Source organism: Cyprinodon tularosa, unplaced genomic scaffold, assembly GCF_016077235.1.
Source record: "Cyprinodon tularosa strain WSP-4 unplaced genomic scaffold, ASM1607723v1 ctg98, whole genome shotgun sequence".
NCBI classification, from domain to species: domain Eukaryota; kingdom Metazoa; phylum Chordata; class Actinopteri; order Cyprinodontiformes; family Cyprinodontidae; genus Cyprinodon; species Cyprinodon tularosa.
In genome coordinates, this window is record NW_024039762.1 from 1,316,172 (window position 1) to 1,330,773 (window position 14,602).

Consider the following 14,602-nt stretch of genomic DNA (forward strand, 5'->3'; position numbering starts at 1 on the left):
TTTTCATAAACAATATATAACAGCCGAAATAATATCTGATTAGATAAGATATTTACTACCCCTACCGGCAATTAACATCTTAAAGTATCAGAAATATAAATTCCCGGCTGGCTGGGATTTGAATTGAATAGAATAGAAATCCACAAAATTAACATGGCATCCTTCCTTGATGAGCATTGAACAATAAAATCACAACAGCACCGTGGGAAGAATGTTTCACCATTTGCATACAAGGGAAAAAGTATTTTCTGGTTGTTGAATTGAATTAATAAAGACATGATAGGACTCTGGTTTCAGCACGAACTACTTGCTGGCAAACATGGCACAATATGTTGTCAGTTGAGGTGCACAGGTTCTGAGGTTTTATAACAATTAAAACCATTAGCCCCCAAAAGATGTGCTTGGCAGTTTGTTTGAAGGAACCCTTTTACTATGTGCTGTGTTTGGATTGTACCATCAATGGTGCTGTAAGCCATTTTGATCTCATCTGTTCAAACCAATTCATTCTTCAAGTGTTTTTGTGGTTATATATTTTGGAAAATAAATAAAAGCTTACTTTTAACCTAGCAGTTAGAAAACAAAGCTTGATCTCTTGACAAGGTAAATTAGGTCAAAATAGCGGGAGCCTTATATATCCATCCATCCATCCATCTATTTCTTACACGCTTAATCCCAAATGGGATCGCGAGGGGTCCTATTTCCAGCTGTCAATGGTCGAGAGGCAGGGTACACCATGGACAGGTCGCCAGTCCACTGCAGGCCTTATATCTCATGCATGAAAAATTATAATTTCAACTAGGATTCTTTTTTCAAATGTGCTTTTTTTCTTTTTTGTGCATTTAAATACATCTGAAAACCTTTTATTTTAAAAGTTCTTCACATGTCAGCTCAGGTAAACAGCATGCATTAGCAGAATTTTATCAATGGAAATAGTGTGTACTATAAAGTGAAAATATTTTGAAACCCTCACTAAAGTGTGTGAGGTTGCTTGAGGACCCAAATGCAGAGATGAGAGAAGCAGACATGAGTTCTTGTAGGTTTAATGAAAAACTGAAGCAAACATCCAAAACTACAAAATAAAAAGAACCACAAAAAAAAAGCAACACGGAAAACTGACGTGGGGGGGCAGAGACGAGTAAGCAACTAACGACAAAAAGGAACCAGCAAACACTGACTGAACGTGAGGTGTATAAATGGGAGACTGAACAAAGACCAGGCTAATCAGCAGATTGGGAGCAGTTGTGAACAGAGGAGTCTAGAAGGGAGCTTGGGAAAAAGAGACTGACACAAGCGGGCAACAGAGGGCAAACAAAAAATACCTAAGAACTCAAATACAATCAAAATTAACAAAAATGGAAATTAAACCAATAAACTAGAAAACAGAAAAACATGAATCAAAGTGTAACTAAAAAACCCAAAATAGAAAACTTAAACAGAACCAAAACGTGCAGACATGACAGAAACATGACACTGCTGAACTAAATGCATGTAGAATTTTGCATGCATCTCTCATGTCTAATAATTTATTACTTACAACTGTCTCACCCCTACCTGTTCTCTCTCATTCAATTAGATATTTTTTTAGCCTGCCATATCTGATACTGGTCAATGCTTCTGAAGGGGGAGTCATTAGGGGGCATTGTTTGTCTGACTGACAAGGCGAGATTGCTGATTTGACAAATGGCCAGTTTGGGGATCCGTAGGTTTGGAGTGCATATTTGATGTGTTTCTGTTCTTTGTGCATCCCTTCTGTTTTTGTAGGGACATGCTCAGCCCGGTTTTGTAAGGTTCTGATATCAGAAAGTTTGTGTTCCAGTGGGTGGTGTGGCTCAAAACGAAGATATTAGTCTGTGTGAGTTGATTTACTATACACTTCACTGTTGAGGTTTCCATTTCCTTCCATGCTCACCAGTAATGTGTCTTGTGAAATCTTCCACTTCTTTTAGCTGAATTTTGACAAATGTGTCATCCACATATCTGAACAAGTGGCTTAGTGCTGTTCCTCTGAAAGTGTCCAAAGCTCTCTTTTCCATTTCTTCACTGTAAAGGATCCCATGGCACAACCATGCTTCTGCCTGTACAAATGATCCCTGAACTTGAAACAGGTTGTAGAGAGACAAAGGTCCAGTAGGGTGCAGATCTGGTCTGGAATGAAAATAGTCCTGCTGTTTAGGTCACTGTCTTGTTAAAGTCGTAGGGAAATGGGTGTTCCAACCAGTGCATTTCCCAATTCTCCTGTTTGCCCAACTTTACACGAGCGAATAAATTGAATGTGATTGGTCGTATGTCAAGGGGGTGGGATTGTTGTATGTAATGGAAGGTTCGCAAGCTTTTTGGTTGTGGCCGGGTGTCGGACACATCTTGCAAACCAGTTAGCAACTTAGTGCTAGTAGGTTCCCAATGTGAAATTATATTGGGACCAAGTAGCACTTAGCAACAACACTGTCAAGGAACGCTATGGACAGCAGAAACATGCAAGAGGAGGAGAGTTTTGTATCGGAGGTTGTGGATGAGTCTCCTCTGTCATACTTTTCTTATTTAGAGGAGGAAAGTGGGGACGAAGTTCTTGTGGAAGAAGACGCCAGGGCGGCAGAAGCTTTGTTTGGTGTAGAAGGCTTATGGCCATAAATGTCCTTGCAACGCAAGTTCTGTTAGCTCTATGCCTGCCGAAGACACAAACGTCCATCCCTGTGAACACTGGGATGTAACTCAATGGTAAATTTAATTATTCTTATTTCAACCTTTGCATATATTAGCTGCGACATATAAATCGAGATGCTTTGACTGAAAAATTTTAATTGACAGATGACCATTGATATATGATGGGCCAAATTTAGATAACGAAGATAACGAAGAAAAAAAACACAGATTTTAAGACAGGATTTTTTTTTAAATAGGCATTTTCTAACTTTTGGGACAATATCGACTGCTAAAGAGTACATTTATATCCATGTTTAAGCCAGAATGATTTGACATTTAAATATTACTTCCCTACGACTTTAAAGACGTTTCCTGACTATTTCCACTGTCTATGATATCGCTATGCATGTGAAAAGTGAAGTAACATCAAGAGACACCAGGGTTTCTCCTGGTGCCATCTTTAGGTGTCAATTCTAGTTATTTTCAATTATGTTATACCTAGTCTTCAATACTAATCTACCTGACATAAACAAAAAGATTAAAGTCAATGTGTTTACTTTAAAAATTTACAACAGTACCATTGTAGGAAAGGAACATCGAAGCTGAAGAGTGTAACACTTTGATTGAACCATAAGATCTAAACTTGTAAGGAACTTCTAAGGAGGATCACATTAATAACACATTTTATGAATCTCTCTGGACTTTTTTATTCAAATAACTTTGCTCTGTGTGAACACAAAGGTATCCACACAATTTTTGTGTAATTGACATTTATTCCAAAATCCAGGCCAAGGACTGGTATAGGATGTTATATAATATTACAATGCCTAAATTATAAATCTACTCTATAAAAATTACTACTCCTATCATTTTATTGTGTGACAAAATGCCACTCTTACCTCTTTTGGAATTTTGATTTTCACTTTTTCAGTGAGAGGTCAGATTTTAAGGTCTGTAAATGACAAGGTGTTGCACTGTAAGAAAAGAATAAGTAACAAGGTATGAAAGGACCATTTCATAACCTTACACATGGCACATTTCAAATACAATAAAACTAATTTTACTCTACTTATCTTTCATAGCCTTCTAAATGTAAATATATAAATATTTCCATTGTAGCCAGAACAAGTCATTCTTGTCTTTATTACTTTTAGATGTCATACACACAGAGGACATAATCAGAGCTTTTGCTCTTTTTGCCCTAAAGCAAAAAGACAAAGCTCAGATCTAACTGCACTTTTTTTTTTATTCTGCCACATTTTCTCTCTAAATTCAAGGGACTACTTGTGTTTATGTTTATATATCAAAGACAACATTTCAAAGATCTACAGATGCATACTGCTTTACAGTATGCATCTCCAGGTCTGAACAGCTTTAAAATCTGATTAGCTCTCAATACACTGAAAAACAAAAAAGTATGTCTATACCTAGATATTTTCAGATAACCTATATTTTTGCTAAATACTGATAGCAGATAGCTGTGGTGTCTTCTCCTTTGTTTTGTATAATCTAATAAATTCAAACACTAAATACTAATAAGTTATGAATGTTCCTCCACCTTAGCTCAAATCTGGACCATCGCAGACAGTGAACAGAAACTCCTATTGCTGTCCATCAGCGCAGGAACAGACTGAATAGCTTCCAGATATATAATAAAGCTGAACTACAGGTGCATTATACAGTTTCTATTGTTTTTAAATGCCATGCAATTATCAGTCAACAGGTGGAGCTGTTCTACATGAGATGAAGTTTAAACAGTCGGGAAGAAGGTGCTGACTGGTGTCTGCAATATCACCTCCAGCTGGATGTATCTCGTTAGACAGGTGATGTCATTGTATGTATTGCAATGCAAATTTCATACATATGCTTTCAGCTGCAGTTGAATACGGTGAAATATTTTTATTATGAGACATTTAAAAATGTATCAAAAGCAGTTTTTTACAGCATATATGACCTGTGAAAGCATTTTTTAACTGGTCAAAGGACAACAAAGTATGTTAGAACAAATTATTAACTAAAATAATGATATGTCAGGTGGACAAGCAGTCTTTTAAAAAAATTGGCATTACTATTAAAATTATTTACGTTACATTAAATATGTCAATCTTGTTGGTGCCAAAAAGTCTGGTCTGAAGATATTGGTAACAGTTGTAATACTTTGATTTTATGCTCAAACATCCAAAAGGCTTACAGACAAGAGTCCTGAAAGGAGTAAATCTCTATTGTACTATTGTGAATAAAAATGACTGGGTGATATCCTAGGTTTGAGAAAAATGAGTAGACTAGCTCTGAAGTGAGTGAAAAGTAGAAGTTTAAATAATAAACAAGATATGTATAACAGCATCATTGAAGAAAATTCAGCAGGGTGCCGCGCAAGTAAGGTAAGAACAGGAAACTACTTACATTGCTTCACCAAACTATCACAATAACAGGTTAGCAAAATATTACTGATGCATATTTTTGTAGGTAATTCAGACAACATAGGCATGAGTTGAAAGACATCTTTTTAACAGAATATTCCCTGTATGTAAATATACAGGGAACGTTTTGTGTAAATCTTAATTCCATAATGTTTTCCCTTCTGCTTCTGTATACCTCCACATTTATCCTGCTAAACTTGCAAAACACAACATCATAGTTCACATGATTTAAGCAGAATTCTCACAGGGAATTTGTGTGTGGTTTCAGGCTTTCACATTGGCCACAACAAGCTTGACTCTAAACCAAAATCCTACAAAGAAGTTTGAAATCTTGCTTGGCTTCCCCTGTTTAGCTGTGGCTGGTGCTATCTCACACGCCTAAGAGTTGGTGCTGGGAATGCTATCAAAGAGAGAAATGCCTGGAAGGCACAGCAGCCCCAAGTCCAAAATTGATTTACACAATGAAAGAAAAAAAGAAGCAGAAGGAAAGAAAAAACTGAACATGTTAGATTTCTGGTGCAGGAAAAAGAGAGATACTTAGATGGAGCAGATGTACTGCAGGATAAGGGCCAAACTAAAAGCTTGTTAAAATAATATGGCCCTTGTTAAATTATATTTTTCCTTCTTGAGGGTTTTAAGGATTTGGGGATTAACAAGTCTTGCTGCTTTATCCCTTTGATGCTTCAGTTGTGCTAATTTCAACCTTGAATTCCAAAAACCTAATTCCACAGCAGGACAGGGGTTCTTACAGCGATATCAGCTTATTTCTATATTGATTCAAGGTAAGTTAGTTTAGCAAAAGCACATAGATTACAAAGTTGTAAACTTGTAGCTGAATAAATAGTTAATTTATTTATTTTTTTGAGTTGTTAAGCCTTCGTGAGAGAGAAATACTTAAACTTAAGTTTCAGGGGGAACAACCCTGGTTACTGTCTGACTTGGTGTACAAGTGCAAACTTTGAGAATTGTTCCAACAGACCATATTTCTTGCTAGAATTGAGAAAAAGCCTAAATCTTCAGATCATACTAAATTATTTCTTAGCTCTAAACAATAGTGCATTATTCTTTGTCTCATCTACTGTTGTAGAGAAAATGTACAGCATGTTGATGGTGTTCGCTGTTGAGAGTTGATTTGGAGAAAAATCTGAATTATTTATTTATTTATTTTTTGTGCCTGGAAACTTTTGTTCATAACCAACATCAGGATCAAGCATAGGGCTTTTCCATTAGTGTTGGAGCCAGGCTACCTTAAACCGAGGGTCATTGCTCAGTTTTATAAATGTACTAACTAACCTGTGGATCAACATATTTGATAATCCAGCAAATGAAAAAGATAGCTTTTATATCCCCATCGATGTGAGTTGGATCCTATGTAATGGGAGGATACCCGAAACTACAGTATGTCCTCACAAACAGTGAGATGATTATGGAATACTTTTTTTATTAAAATACACTCACACCCTACATTCTGGAGGAGTGTAAAGCTCTGGTGCCAATAAATATAGCAAATGAAGAACCTACTGGTGGATAAGACCAATGATGAAGTTTTACCTATAAAGAAGGAGGTCTTTGTGCTTAGTTTTCCTTAGACTTCTGAATAAGCTAATCCTGGTCAGAAGGACTGTGTCTTTTTAAATGTGGATAACAAACTGCAACATGTTTGGATTTTAGAGAGGCAACATAGACAGTGTTTTAGTAGATCCCATGGGTTTCTGACCAACACATTCAAGAGCTTTGAAATTAAGGGTACTATCCGTACCAAATGCAGGGTTTTTATGTGTTCTTAGATTTAACACACTTGGTTATAGTTTGATGCCAATTTTGGAGCTAAAGTGGAGGCATTATATCTAAGGCTTTTAACTGGGTTCAAAACTGGCAATAAGTGTGGATTACTCTATCTGGTTTGAGGTTGTGTTTCTCATATAGATCACAATTATCTGTGTCTTGTTCACAAGTGCCTGAGATTTTAGAAATAAAACACTGCTCTGACAGGCTATTAGAAAATAGGGAGCTAAACAAGACTCTTAATTTACCAGTCCAGTATGGAAAAACTCCATTGATGTGGATTTTACAGAGAGTACAAGAGACAGGATTCGAACCACAGACATGAGATCCCTAAATAAGGTTGGTGGCTTGACCTGCGATTATTTAGAAAAAAAATTAGTAACTGAGGCTCAGCTCCGGTTAAAATATCTCCCCCCTTTTATCAAAATGAGTCATATAAGCTAGTTTGGTAGTTTGAGCATACAGTATGTTAATAGATCTAGCTGCCATCCAGAATATGTTAGTAGACCACACTGAAGTAAATCCATTGCAGGTGACGCTGTCTGCACTTGAGGGCAAGATATATTGCATGGGTTAAGTACGGCCTGCGGGCCCTGAGTTCAACACTCATTGTCCACAAAATGGAGCAGATCAAATTGATAGAAAGATTATGCACAGGCAGAATAGTTATTGCTAAAGCCTTATATGCAAATGTCATAAGTCTCCCAGTTTTTTTACAAAAGAGATAAACAACATTGTATGCTCAAACTGACAAAATTTAATCTCACTTATATAAGTAACATAAGTGCCTTAAAAAAAATAAATGAAGTGAGATAAAACTAACAAAATAATGAAGAACCCAAACTGCACATGAACCCCTTTGCTGATCAGAAAGTATTAACATACAAGGGCTTTTACTGCCCTCTAATAAGTTTATTTATTCAGTCCTGTCTGGGCTCTAAAAAATATGCTGTCTCATTGTTTGCTTAATTTTTTTATCTTGCAATTCACCATGGGAGTGTTTCCTCTCAGAAATAAAACACAAAAGAACAAAACAACAACACTATGAAGCCTTATGTTACTATTAAGTTTAACCATTTATTTCAGACAAGGGAATTTACTTAGAATAAAATAAATAAATAAACTCTCTTAAGAGTAACTTATGATTTTATCATAAGGGTGTTTTTCATGCTTTTTTAAGCTTTCCATTCCATATTGTGTGTAGGGCTCTTGAAAAAAACAATCTAACTTTTAAGTGCCTCTAAAACAGCCTGATGTGGTGGGCTAATGACATCAAAATGCAGATTGGAAGATTTGGCACAAAAACACCTCTAATTTCAGAGACAACTGCATGCTGCATATAACACACACACACTTACATGGGGCAAGCCAACATATTCAGACACATAGGCACAACTCTAGAGGCAACCACTCCTCTACTCACACAGTTTGCACAGTTAAATCAAACTGATTTGCTTTCATTGTGAGAGAAAATTAGCATAACAAGGATGGGATCAAATGAGGTAGTTACAGCTTGAATCATAAATTGCAGACTGAGCAAACGTGTGGCTGCAAATGAATTGTATTTCACATCAGTATTTATGAAAAGAGAGAAAAGGGTCCTTCAAATGGGTTATTTTTTACATTCAGTCAGTTTGATTTGGAAAACTGCCTCAGTTTTGGCCATATCTTCAAATAGTGATTACCAGTTTTTAATTAAGTTTTGTTACAATGAGGGAGTTTGGAGTACAATTCAACAGCATTTTAAAATATTTTTCAATTAAAATGTTCTAGACTTCATCTATTCTATTTAATACCATACAAAGTTCCATACTAAGTTTTGTTTGTGTGGGCACATTTGTTTTCTAAACCTATTCATAAAGGACCAAAAACCAACTGTTGACAGATCAGCAAGACTGATTCCTTATTGATTCTTGTATATTTCAGAAACAGTGTAGGCAATCATATAAATAATTACTGATATTAACTCAGAAAGAAGTTAATCATCCATATATTTGCCTTTTGGACTGAGTGATATTGGTAGTCAGATAACATGCCATTACCCAGGAAAACTGTCCATAGGATTTTAATTTGTTTACATTTTGTCGAATGGCTACCACTCTAAACAGTAAAAATTTGAAAAGTGTGGTATGCATTTTATTCACCCCTTTTACTAGAATATGTAAGACTGAGACAACTTTTGTTGTCATTTTCTATACACAGAGGGCCGGATTTATCAAGATCCAATTTTGCGTGCAGTAATTTGCGCTCGCAAACTGGAATTTTGCGCGAGGGGCTGAACCATGGTTTGCGGGTGATTTAACAAGAGCGATTGCGTAACTGGTGGAAGGTGCAAAACTGTTGGAGACGCCCTATTTAAATGATGGTTTTGCGCGTTTTGTGGTTTGCGGCAAAGTAGTTTGTAGTCTGTACAAACTAGTGCATTAAGAAATTTAAATCTTACAGTGACCCCCAACAAAAAAAAAAATAAGTAAATATATATATATACACTATATTGCCAAAAGTATTTGCTCACCTGCCTTGACTCACATATGAGCTTAAGTGACATCCCGTTCCTAATCCATAGGGTTCAATATGACGTCGGTCCACCCTTTGCAGCTAGAACAGCTTCAACTCTTCTGGGAAGGCTGTCCACAAGGTTTAGGAGTGTGTTTATGGGAATTTTTGACCATTCTTCCAGAAGCGCATTTGTGAGGTCGCACACTGATGTTGGACGAGAAGGCCTGGCTCTCAGTCTCCGCTCTAATTCATCCCAAAGGTGTTCTATCGGGTTGAGGTCAGGACTCTGTGCAGGCCAGTCAAGTTCATCCACACCAGACTCTGTCATCCATGTCTTTATGGACCTTGCTTTGTGCACTGGTGCACAGTCATGTTGGAAGAGGAAGGGGCCAGCTCCAAACTGTTCCCACAAAGTTGGGAGCATGGAATTGTCCAAAATGTCTTGGTATGCTGAAGCATTCAGAGTTCCTTTCACTGGAACTAAGGGGCCAAGCCCAGCTCCTGAAAAACAACCCCACACCATAATCCCCCCTCCACCAAACTTTACACTTGGCACAATGCAGTCAGACAAGTACCGTTCTCCTGGCAACCGCCAAACCCAGACCCGTCCATCAGATTGCCAGATGGAGAAGCGCGATTCGTCACTCCAGAGAACGCGTCTCCACTGCTCTAGAGTCCAGTGGCGGCGTGCTTTACACCACCGCATCCGACGCTTTGCATTGCACTTGGTGATGTATGGCTTGGATGCAGCTGCTCGACCATGGAAACCCATTCCATGAAGCTCTCTGCGCACTGTTCTTGAGCTAATCTGAAGGCCACATGAAGTTTGGAGGTCTGTAGTGATTGACTCTGCAGAAAGTTGGCGACCTCTTCGCACTATGCGCGTCAGCATCCGCTGACCCCGCTCCGTCAGTTTACGTGGCCTACCACTTCGTGGCTGAGTTGCTGTCGTTCCCAAACACTTCCATTTTCTTATAATACAGCTGACAGTTGACTGTGGAATATTTAGGAGCGAGGAAATTTCACGACTGGATTTGTTGCACAGGTGGCATCCTATCACAGTTCCACGCTGGAATTCACTGAGCTCCTGAGAGCGACCCATTCTTTCACAAATGTTTGTAAAAACAGTCTGCATGCCTAGGTGCTTGAATTTATACACCTGTGGCCATGGAAGTGATTGGAACACCTGATTCCAATAATTTGGATGGGTGAGCAAATACTTTTGGCAATATAGTGTATATATATATATATATATATATATATATATATATATATATATATTTATATTTATAAATTGGCAACCTTTATTCCCTAAGGTGGTATGTGCTGCAGTAAAAAAAAAACACAAAAAAAAACAGGTGTTTTGTATTGGCCTGTGACTGTGGATGAGATCCCCGCAGCATTTGGCACGTTGCTCCACAGGCGCAGGGGGAGAACCCCGACCCCGTCGGACAGAACTTCTGAAAAAACGAGATTGGGAGATCCCAGCTCACGCTGCAACCGCACGCTGGAATGACCCAGATGCAAAAAAGTGCAATGTTGCAAGGAGTTTTGTGATATCTGGTATTGCGTGGGTCCTCCTTGTGGCTGGCTCCAAATCCATTCGGAGTTCCCCCAACAGCTCCAAAATGGCAATGCTGGATAAACGATATGTTTTGATGATCGTTTCCTCGTTCATTGCAAAAATATTCACACGGAGTGAAACAATGCGTCTCCTTGCTTTATTTCCATGTCTCCTTCTTGCGACAATAACCGCTGCCATGTGTGCGCAATTACGCATACAGACCATTTGCACCTTCTTTTGAAACGTGTTAAATATAGAGTCAGATACCGTTAGCAAAATTGCGTTCAGGTTTGATAAATCACTTTGCGAGTGCTAAATTAATATATTTACATGTTCTCCTCCCACAAGACGCACTTTAGCGTGTAAACGCCCCATATTGCATATTCATTGCAGAAAAAGTACTAAATGGATCAGAGGCGCTATTTAGCACGTTTTAAAGACCAAATGTTTTTAGCACGCTGTTGATAGATCAGTTTGTACATTTTTTAGTGTGCGCAGTGAAATAGCTCACGTTTTAATACACGCAAACCTTTGATAAATCCGGCCCAGAGTGTATATAAAACAAAATTTTGTTTATTACAGCTTTCCAGACAGTAAATGAACATTTCCATTGCATAAAGTGCAGCAGTGATCAAATGTAAAGTTTTGGAGAAAAAAAAATAATAATATGCAGTATTTTTTGGTTTGGTGTTATCAGTGTGATGCAGAGTCTCTCACATGATTTAGAGTGTTTTTTTTTTTTTTTTTACAGTTTAGTACTCCGGTGAGGAAGAAACTGTTGCAGAATCCGCTGGACCTGCATCAAATGATAAAAGCTTCTTCCCAGAGGGCAGCAGGGAGAACAGTCCATGGTGGGGGGTGAGGGGTCATTGATGATGTTACAGGCTCGGGACACCAGCGCTGGGATGAAATGTCTCTAATGGAGGGAAGAGGAACCCCGATGATCCTCTCTGCTGTTCTCACAACCCTTCACACTTTCTTCCAGTCTGAGGCGCTGCAGCCTCAATACTACACATCGAGACAGCTGGTTAGAATGCTCTCTATGGTGCTTCTGTAAAGGTTCTTGAGGATGGGTGGGGGCAGGCAAGGCAAGGCAAAGACAAATGCAGGTGGGCTCTCCTTATCCTCAGCAGGAAATACAAGCGCTTTTTAGCGCTTTTGACCATTGAGGTGGTGTTCCTATACCAGGTGAGGTTGTCTGTGATGTGCACCCCCAGGAATTCGGTGCTGTTGACCACCTCTACAGCTGAGCTGTTGTTGACCAGTAGAGTGTGGTTAGGCCGGTTCTTTCTGAAGTCCAAGATGATCTTCTTTGTCTTCTCCACGTTCAGGATCAGGTTGTTATCTTTGCATCAGTCCACCAGCTGCTCCACCTCCTCTCTGTAGTCCAGGTCATTGTCGTCTCTGACGAGGCCCCCCACCCTAGTGTCGTCTGCAAATGTCAGGATGTGATTGGTGGTGAACCTGGGGACACAGTCATGTGTCATCAGAGTGAACAGCAGGGGGCTCAGGACGCAGCCCTGTGGGGAGCCTGTGCTTAGACTGATGACATCACACTTGTTCTTTCCAACCCGGACTGACTGAGGTCTGTTTGTGAGGAAGTCTAGCAACCAATTGCAGAGGGGTGCATAGTGTTACTAATTTTATGCAGAAGTCAACTCAAATTTAAATAGTCTAATGATAAACATCTAACATTGTGGAGTTCAGGTTTGGTCCCCAAAACACACTATACTGATTTGCATTATTACAGTAGCATGTAATCTAATTTGCTTCCCCTGTAATTGAAATCAGAAGTTTGTAAGTTCAAACTTTTTTTGAATCTATCTACCACATTTAAAGTTAGTTTCCGGGGAGGATCATTTAAATAAGTGGTCCTCCTAATTGTCAATCATTCTGGGAATATGTTTACATAAGGCCGTCGTACGTGCTTGTCCCCATTTTCACTTACTGTTGGTGAGTCCGACATCTTCTTTTGGAAAGTAAGCTTGTATGAGCGATGCAAACAGCAACTTTTCAACAGTGTGCACGAGGAGAAATGGGCTCTTGCACACATTTAATAGGTGATCCCTCAGGAGCAGGTACAGGGTGGTGCATGTTCCTTTTTTTCTTTATAGTGAAGAGGATGGGTTGTTTTAAAAAGAATTCCAGAAAATCTTCTATTATACCTTTAAGTAATCAAATAGTCCCAGACAAAGACTCAAGCATTTGACTCAGTTTTGAAACATTTGGGTAAATTATGTCAATATGATGGCTCACCCTGGCATACTACCCACTAAATATTTTCTGGAACTAATATGTTTTCTTTTTTTCAGTTATAGTGTGCTGCAATTACAGTCAATCTGTTGAAATATAGATTTTTATTTCAGAATTTTATAATGACTCTGTAGGGTTTGAGTCTGGTTTTTAAAGGATTTTTAACAAGGCACAGTGTGATTATTATATGATTATTTTAAAGATGACCTTCATATAGGTACCATAGACTTGCACTATGAAACTATCCTGGAGAATCCATGTATTTTTAGTAAAAAATTGCTTCTAAAAGCAATGTGTACATGTAAGCTTTACAGGCTTACATGTACACATTAAGTAAGTATATGGGTATTAGTTTAACTTCATGTTGTCATAAAATAGGATTTGGAAAAATGTTTTCTTCCTCCTGAATTTGTACTTCTGTAGCTTATTCTTCGGTTTGTTTCTTTAAAACAGAATTGTAATATACATTTCTATATTTTCTCTCTCATTACAACATTTTTTAAATTAAATGAGATGTTATCAAACAAGAACGGAAAAATTATTACCTTTAACCAAATACTTTTTTTTTCGTTCTTGATGTTTTTTTGGAAGACTTCTACTTTATTTGTACAATACAGAAGTGATGTTACTCTCACTTGTGGATGATTTTAACTACAGTACTCTAGTCATATGTGGATTGGTCTGGGTATTTATGATAGATATATTACAACACCATGTGATGTTGAAACAGCTAGAATTAATTTGAATGTATCTTTTTATAAAAAAAAATGGTGAAGCCCAGTAATTTCTCCACCTGCAATGCTCAGGTAGCCTCATGGACATGAGGCTTTAAAGAAATAAAGATAACTTTATAACTTCCACGGCATGCAAATCAATATCCAAAGCATATTGCACATTTTTGTGTGTGACATTTTACTTACTGAATATTCACCGTCTCATATTTTGAGAGCTTAACCTTCCATATAAGCATGCAGTTATTGAAAGATACATACCAGATTCCATCCATGACTTGTTCCACAAGGAATCCAGATATTAACTAATAAAAACTGGAACCCAAAACACAAACTTTAGTCTTAATCAGAAAAGCCATGGTTACTTATTCCACTCCATGGCTGGTAGTGACGTTTTCCCAGAAAGTAATTAAACTTGAGCCTGTAAGGATAAAATGTAAGCTTGTTAATAAGTTCTGAGCGCACTGGAAGGAAAAAAAGTACATTAAATAATGACAAAGAATAAAATACACACAAGTCCTGAATCTCATTTATTGCTCTGGAAATTATATTGGATCTAATAACCCTCAGCTGTGAGACCACATTGCAGAATATCATTACAGTGGGGGAAAAATGGCAGGAGATGAGTAGAGAAAGAAAGCAGACAGGGGTAAAGAGCAGGACAGAGAGGAATGATGAGGTGGAGAATAAAGTGTAGCTTATTCAGCGAA